Raw genomic sequence first — 9,315 nt, forward strand, 5'->3', positions numbered from 1 at the left:
TTGTGTTCCACAAAAAAAAGAGCTCAAAGCTGCCAAAAAGCTGCTGTGGCACATTTACATAAACCAAGTGTGTCTTTAGCTATGGAACCCCAACCTCTGCCTGTCCTGGACCAAGACAAACCACCCAGGAAAAGCCTTTCCCACTTGTGTTCCACAAAAAAAAGAGCCCAAATCTGCCAAAAATCTGCTCTGGGGCTCTTCAGGCAACCCTGGCTTCATGTAACCACCAACCAACACATTTCCACAGGGTCTGTCTTCCTCAAAACACTGGCAACAAACACACAGAAATGATTTTACTACGTTTTCTGAGTGAGCTGAAAATCCGAGTCTTTCTGAAAACTACCGCCGTGTAAATAAAATATATCTGATTTCAGAAGTTCAGGGAGAAACCAGCCTGTCACTTTATCTGAGGAGGAACCTGTTCCTGCGCTGGAATTTTCCATGTTACTAGAGGCACTGAAGCAGCAGCTATTTATTGGAAACAAATGTGTGGCGCAGAAATAAGAGTCGGATGTTAATTTAGGAAGTTATGGCACCTCTGCATGTGAACACATGGCTTCCCCCCTTGTAAAACCAATGCTGTTAGGCAAATCCAGAGCAATTTTAAAAGGAAACAAACTCTCCCTTATTTGATATTTTTTTACAGTTTTAACTGGAAATACATCAGGCTTTGCTATACTTGAAAAAAAAATACACGGTGCAAATCCTTCCCCCTCCCACTCGTATTCAAACCTTTTCTTCTTTTGTAAAGATGCTCCTGCACTTAATTTTTTTTCCCAAAGGATGACAATTACCTCTAAATTTGAGCTGGATCACGGATTTTTACCTAGCTATTAAAATTTCTCCCTCTGTGCTGGTTTTTTTTTTTCTTTTTTTTTTTTTTTTTTGTGCTTCAATTCAATAAGCCCCTTTCAAAAGTCAAGCTTAACCTGCCAGTCATTCTCTATGGCAACTCACACTAATCTGCAAAAGCCTGCCAGCTGAAACAGAATAGAACATCATTTTCCTTAAATACGGAGCACCATCCCAGACAGATATGCATAAGTAATGACAAATAAATGCCTGATAAAGCCATTAGCTAAAGCAGCTTTTAAATAAAGAGACGATTAAAATTAGACAGGCAGCTTTATCTCCCTACAACCCTTAAAACCATGAATGAAAAGAGTTTTCGCTTGCTGACTTACAGAAGGCTCAGATCGAGCAAAAATAATCCCTTATTTAAGTGGGAATGATCTTCAGAAATGTTGAGTCACCCCCTCAGCTGCCACAGCGCTCAGTGGGAGCTCCTGACTGCTCAGCACTTCTCAAAGCCTGGACACTTGTTGGGGATTTTGAGTGACCAGGGGGCATTTCAGGGGCTCTGGGTGGGAATTGTGGCAATCCCAGAGCCCTGAAAAGAGGGGTGAGGGGTATCAGGGCTGGCAAACCCTGTCACACATCCCTACACAAACATTGGGGTGTTTGGCAGGCGAGGCGAGGTTTCACACTCCACAGATTTAGTATATATATATAATATAATATAATATAATATAATATAATATAATATAATATAATATAATATAATATAACATTATATTATATTATATTATATTATATTATATTATATTATATTATATTTATATTTAGTTTATATATATATAGTTATCAAAACAGCTCCAGGAGCCTGTGCTCAGCTCAGTCACTGCTGTGTGCAGGGAGACACTGCTGTGTGTGCAGGGAAACACTTGTGTGTGCTCCTTCTCTGCCTGCAGGAGAGGAAAGGTTTTAAGCTAACCTAAAACACCAACAAGTGCTCAACAAAGTCACAGACAAGTACCTGGTTGGGGACAAGGCAAACCTTGTCACACATTCCTACACAAACATTGGGGTGTTTCGCAGGCAAGGCGAGGTTTCACACTCACAGATTTAGTTTATAAATATATATAGTTATCAAAACAGCTCAAGTCTTTAGCTCAGTCACTGCTGTGTGCTGGGAGACACTGGTGTGTGTGTGCAGGGAAACACTTCTGTGTGCTCCTTCTCTGCCTGTAGGACAAGAAAGGGACGGGCTAAAGGGATCCTAAAATACCAACAAGTGCTCAACAAAGTCACAGACAAGTACCTGGCTGGGGACAAGGGCAGGGGGCATCGGGGCTGGCAAACCCTGTCACACATTCCTACACAAACACCGGGGTGTTTCACAGGCAAGCCCAGGTTTCACACTCCACAGATCTAGTTTATATATATATATTTATCAAAACTGCTCCAGGAGCCCGTCTTTAGCTCAGTCACACGTCAGGGAGGTGCCTCAGCACTCCCTCCTCACTGCTGTGTGCAGGGAGACACTGCTGTGTGCAGGGAGACACTGGTGTGTGCTCCTTCCCTGCCACAGGAGAGGAAAGGGACGGGCTAAAGGGACCCTAAAACACCAACAAGTGCTCAACAAAGTCACAGACAAGTACCTGGTTGAGGTGAGGGCAGGGGACACCGGGGCTGGCAAACCCTGTCACACATCCCTACACAAACACCGGGGTGTTTGGCAGGCGAGGCGAGGTTTCGCACTCCACAGATTTAATTTATATATATATATAGTTATCAAAACAGCTCAAGTCTTTAGCTCAGTCACACATCGTGTGCAGGGAGACACTGCTGTGTGCTCCTTCCTGCCTGCAGGACAGGAAAGGTTTTAGGCCAACCTAAAAACCAACATGTACTCAACAAAGTCACAGACAAGTACCTGGTTACACTCCCACCCAAAGGTATTATTTTCCAACCTCAGCACGTCTATGGTTCTGTGCTGCTTACAGCAATTTGCTTCATTAAGTAAGAAGTAACAAGTAAATCACAAAAGAAGGAAACAACGAGAAATGTTCCAGGTAACTTAAGGATCAGAAAAAAGCCTCCCAAGGGGAGGTAAAGCTGAAAGACAGAGGAAGTTCAGATTCTCAGGGAGTTAAACCTGAAAGACAGAGGAAGTTCAGACTCCCAGGGAATTAAAACCGCCCTGGAAGAGCTGCAGCAAGCTGAGCTCTCAGAGAACCACAGAGATTGAGTGGTTCTGACTCTGACTGAGCTGCTCCTTGTAGACAGAGGCAAACCTGAGCAAACCCCCTCACTCCTCACACAGGCAGCCCCTCCAAGATGTGCCTCCTCAGCCCTGCAACAAAACAACACAAGCAGCAGCTGCCCAAACCCAAAACACAGCTCACACACACAGAAATGGTTACCTGAACACCACAGAGGCTCCAGAAGGCGAGCTGCTCCTCGCAGAACTGAAATCACCCACCCAGGTGGGAGCAGGAGCCCTGCTGAGCTGTCAGGAGGCTGCCCTCACTCCACTTATACTGGTCTGAGGGGCAGGAATGCAAAACAAGCCCCCGGCTGGGCCAGACTGCCCCTGTGTTTTGGGATCAGCTGGGACAGGCTCTCTCCAAACAGCGATTGTCCCGCCGGGGCGGCAGATAACGGGGACAAGGATGCACATCCTCTGCACCAGCTCCAGAAGGGCATTCCCTCCTGGGGAACCAGCGTGTTCCTGATAAACCAGGGAACGCCAGGCCCACGTACAAAAAGCAGATTAAGGGATAAACGGCACGTCTGTGGAGCAGAAATTTAACATTTCACCTCGTGCGCCAGCGACGCGGCACCACAGGCCAGCGCAGCCCAGGAACGAGAGCTTCTGTCTGCCAAAAAAACAACGTGGGTATGGAAAACACGGCTCCCAAACTGCTCTTCAGGCAGCAAATTAAGTATTTAGGAGATAGGATCACTTGGACAGCCTCGCTTGAGGCCCACGAGTTGCTGAGGTACATTTTGGTTTGATGCTCCTCTGCAAAACAACAGACACACAGAGCCTGGAGAAGGTGAAAGGGTTTCAGAAACAGGAAAAAGTTTTTCTGATTTCCATGATTAGGGAAAAAAAACCTCACGTGGATTTTGCTTCCTTGCCTTTATGGAAGTGTTACCACAGCTCTGAGGCACAAAGGGCTCCTAAAAACCCCCAAGTGTGACCTTACAAAACCCCAGTCAAAGTGCTCTATGCATTCAACCAGGCAAATTTTTAAACCTGGCTGAAAAATCCTTCAGTCCAAACAATTCCCATTCTCAATACTGTGATCTGGTTGAGATTGGCTCTGAAGCCACAAATCCAGATCCTTAAAAAAAACCACTCACATCCCTTCCTACACATTAAAAGTAACCTTAGATAAATACTTCTCCCACTCAGAAGTGGTTCATCTTCCCCCTCTTGCCTCCCACAGAAGCCACATGTGGCAATTTGGGGAGAACCATCAGCCCCAAGGCAGAAAGAGACAATTTGGGGAGAACCCCCCATCAGCCCCAAGGCAGAAAGAGGCAATTTGGGGAGAACCCCCCACCAGCCCCAAGGCAGAAAGAGGCAATTTGGGGAGAACCCCCCACCAGCCCCGAGGCAGAAAGAGGCAATTTGGGGAGAACCATCAGCCCCGAGGCAGAAAGAGGCAATTTGGGGAGAACCCCCCACCAGCCCCGAGGCAGAAAGAGGCAATTTGGGGAGAACCATCAGCCCCAAGGCAGAAAGAGACAATTTGGGGAACCCCCATCAGCCCCAAGGCAGAAAGAGGCAATTTGGGGAGAACCCCCCATCAGCCCCAGGGCAGAAAGAGGCAGCCAAGGAGAGCTGGAGTGAGGGACAGAGCCCCGAGGAACAGGATCCAGGCAGTGAGAAATCCCCACCCCCTGCACTGTCCGTTCACAGTGGGGTCCAGCCAGTGGTACCTGCACAGGGATGGGGTTCAGCCTAAAAACGTGGCAGCCCCAACAGCACTGGGGGATTGCCCCAAGGTACAGCAAGGAGGACAACTCCCCTGCCCTGGCACACCTGCTGCATTCCCTCTGCTCCATTCCTTTGTGTTCCATTCCTTGGCTTCCCACAGCAAACCAGGGATTTCCCAAACGTGACTTGGGAGCACTTGGGAGACTCCACTGCAGGGGAAGGGAAAACTGTTTAAAGTGAGAATTATGAGAATTATGTAAGGCTTTGTTTGGAAGAGCCAAGATGCTGAATGCTGTGCTTAAGGAAAAAAAAAAAAAAAAAAAGTTAAAATACACAGCACAGCCTTGGCACAACTGGAAGAACAGCTCCTGCAGGGCTGCAGTGGCCCTCTGGAAAGGTTTGATGGGGAGAGGGAACACCAGGGAGGTACAAAAAGCAGATTGAGGGATAAATGACACGTCTAAGGAACAGAAATTTAACATTCCCTGAGGCTCAGCCCAGGTGCACACAGGGTGGTGCAGGAAGGGTGATGGACACACGGGGATGCAGAGCACACACAGACACTCCAGAGCACAGAATCCAACCTGGAATTGTGACTCTGCACAGGGAGCCCGAGTGCAGCCTTGTGATGGAAATCCAACCAGCCTGGGAAGTCAAATCAAAGAGAAAAAGGTTTTACAGATTCTACTGTGGCAGGCCTGGGGCTCAGGGAGCCCTTGAGCAGCAAGGCACAGAGAGAGAATTGCCATTTTTCTGCACAAACTGCTCAGAATTTCTGCAAAAGTGTCTGCTGCTGCTGCCTCCAGAATTAGACAAATGCTAAAAAAAGCAGCACACACGTTTGGTGGCTTTTAAGCACCAAAACTTCACTAAGGAGTTTTATAGGCTGTTTAATAATGTAAAGGTGTAAGTTTTATGATAAACACGACAGAGGAAAACCCCAGTGTCACCTGGGAGGATTTAAAATTATCATGTGCAGAGGATCCCTGTGTGTCCTGCCCCATTTCACACCACACACATTTCCAGGGGCAGCGAGAAGATGCTCTGGCACAAGGTGAACACCCAGCCGCTGAAAAAATCAATTCCCCAGCAAAAAAAGGGAATAAAGTCACTTATATCGTAACAAAGTGACAAAGACAGAGCCCAGCCAGATCAGGCTTCATCAATTACAGGATGTAATTTTGGGTTGCAGGGTGAGCAGGGAAAGGGATTAATGCAAAACACACCTGAAAGAACAAAACTCTGATTCCGAGTTACAGCCACAAAAGCAATTTTTGGGAGGATGTATCTAGGAAAAAACAAGAACTGCCTGTGTAAAGCTGCCAGGGATGCTCTGGGAGGGTGATTCATGAGAAACAGCCATGCCAGACTGAGATTTCTGAGATTTCCAGCATTTTGATGGCAGGCAGCAGTAGCACGACACTAAGGAACTGGCTAATGAGAATAGTGTGCAAATCGAGATTTTGCTGGAACATCTCACACCAGTAAAGGACTGGAGAAAGGCTGCAGCCCCCAGAATCAGACAAACGCAGAGCTGTCAGGACAGCAGGGCACACATTTAATGGCTTTCAACCACCAAAACTTCACTACGGAGTTTTGCTGTTTAATAATTCAAGGCCAGAAGTTTTACGACAAACGCGACGGAGGAAAATCCATAAACCAATAGAACAAAAAGCTGCCCGTGATTTGACCAAGAGGTGAGTAAGTGATTAAACTGCAGATATTTTCCAGCAGATTAGACTGCTGTTCTCCCCCTGCCCCACGGGTGAACACCAGGGAGATGTTTGGGAGAAAAATGAACATTAAGAAAATGGGGAAAAGCACCAAGAAGGCTCCCCAAAAAACACAATTTTGGTGCATCTGAATCACCAGTATCAATTCTCCTCATCTCGCTGCCAGCAGACAATGAAATTTAAGACACAGGGCAGCACAAAAGAGGAGCCTGAAGGGAAATCCTGAGTTTTGCTGTGAGATAATGTGGAGGAGATGGCTGAAGAATGGTTAGAGGATCAGGAACACAACAGCTCTCAGATTAATATTTGGTTTTTGTTACTTTTGGTTACTACACTATATGCTTTAAGTGTAAAAAGCACAAAAATAAAAATAAAATAAAATAAAAAAATATAAAATACACTAAGCATATAGTGCAATAACTGAACGCTACAAAACTGAACACCACAAAGCCATATGACTTTTGCAATATGCTGATATAGCATAAAGTCAGCTATTGTTTAGTCACCACCAATCAGGAGCTTGGCTTTTGCAATATGTATAAGCTAATTACTTAGAATATAAATGTAAGGAAAAAAAAAAAAAAAAAAAGAGCCTAACTAATCAACATCAGTTGAGTCAGTCTCCCTCTTTCCAACAAGATAAACCCTGATTTGAGAGGCTGGTGAGCAGTGCCTGCCCTGGGCTCCTCCCAGCTCTTCCAGAGGCAATTCCACAGGGGAATTCCCTCTGGAATCAGCAGCTGGAGCAGAGCTCTGTGCTGAGCAGGGTGACAGGGCCATGTGTCCCTTATGACTTTTTTTTTGATTTCAAGTGTTTTGAGTCTTTGCAGCAGCTTTCTCACGCTGCTTTATGTAAATAATATTGTGTTCTTAGAATTTATCTGTGTGTTTTGCATTCCTGTTCTCTGAGAGGAGAATTTGACTGATGGTCACAGTGACCAATGGGGTCAGGAGGTTGTGACGTCTTTGGGCCAATCTTGGCCCTCTGTACAAAACGTATATAAGTTATTAAAGTCAGATAATAAAGGGCTTTCCATGTTTGACCCTGTGGCTGCTGCTGTCCTCTGTGAGAGTCTGCACCCACGTCACAACCCTCTAAGGGCAAGAGTAACAGCCCTAAATCCTGTCCCAGGGACAAACAGCCCAGAACACCCCACAGGGATGGGGGAGCTGGAGCAGAGCTCTGTGCTGAGCAGGGTGACAGGGCCATGTGTCCCTTATGACTTTTTTGATTTCGAGTGTTTTGAGTCTTTGCAGCAGCTTTCTCACGCCGCTTTATGTAAATAATATTGTGTTCTTAGAATTTATCTGTGTGTTTTGCATTCTTGTTCTCTGAGAGAGAATTTGACTGGTGGTCACAGTGACCAATGGGGTCAGGAGGTTGTGACGTCTTTGGGCCAATCTTGGCCCTCTGTACAAAACGTATATAAGTTATTAAAGTCAGATAATAAAGAGCTTTCCATGTTTGACCCTGTGGCTGCTGCTGTCCTCTGTGAGGGTCCACACCACGTCAAAACGTGTTGCCCCTCTAAAAGCAGGAGTAACAGCCCTAAATCCTGTGCCAGGGACAAACAGCCCAGAACACCATACATCCCAACCCTTCCCTCCCTCCTCTGAGCACGGGGCAGCACATGGAGAAAAGCCAAACCTGCTGCCACGGCCTGGCTGCACACACATGTTTTAAAACTTTCATTTTACATGTTTCTCTCCTCTTTATGACTTGTATCTTTTTGAGAAGGCTCTCACAGCTGAAAAACAACTCCTTCTTTCAGTACAGGCTTTCTGTGTGGTCAGAGGAGAAGAGTTGGACACACAGGAACCCCTCTGGCACCCACAGCCACACAACTCAGCCCTGGGAGCACAGAATGACAGATTCTGTGATCCTGGTTCTGTGGTTCTGTGCCTGAGACAGAGCTGTACACACAGATTCTGTGACTCTGGTCCTGTGGTTCTGTGCCTGAGACAGAGCTGCAATCACAGACTCTGTGACTCTGGTTCTGTGATTCTGTGTCTGAGACAGAGCTGTACACACAGGTTCTGTGATCCTGGTCCTGTGGTTCTGTGGTTCTGTGTCTGCTGCACACACAAACCCCTGTGGCACCCAGAGCCACACACTTCAACCCTGGGGGCTCAGAATAACAGACTCTGTGATCCTGGTTCTGTGATTCTGTGAGACAGAGCTGCAATCACAGATTCTGTGACTCTGGTTCTGTGTCTGCTGCACACACAGGACCACTCCGGCACCCACAGCCACACACCACAGCCCTGGGGACACAGAATGACAGATTCTGTGACTGGTTCTGTGGTTCTGTGGGACAGAGCTGCAATCACAGACTCTGTGACTCTGGTCCTGTGATTCTGTGTCTGCTGCACACACAGGAACCCCTCTGGAACCCAGAGCTACACACCTCAGCCCTGGGGACACAGAATGACAGATTCTGTGATTCTGGTCCTGTGTCTGCTGCACACACACACAGGAGCCCCTCTGGCACCCAGAGCCACACACTCCAGCTCCATGGACACATAATGGCAGATTCTGTGATCCTGGTTCTGTGATTGATTCTGTGTCTGAGACAGAGCTGCAATCACAGATTCTGTGATCTTGATTCTGTGATCCTGGTCCTGTGGTTCTGTGTCTGCTGCACACACAGGAGCCCCTCTGGAATCCGGAGTCACACACCCCAGCCCTGGGGACACAGAGTCACAGACTCTGTGACTCTGGTTCTGTGGTTCTGTGTGTGCTGCACACAACACAGCACAACTCTGGCACCCAGAGCTACACACCTCAGCCCCGGGGACACAGAATGACAGACTCTGATCCTGGTTCTGTGATCCTGTGTCTGAGATCGT

The sequence above is a fragment of the Zosterops lateralis genome (genome assembly GCF_965231275.1).
Source record: "Zosterops lateralis genome assembly, chromosome: Z".
Taxonomy (NCBI): domain Eukaryota; kingdom Metazoa; phylum Chordata; class Aves; order Passeriformes; family Zosteropidae; genus Zosterops; species Zosterops lateralis.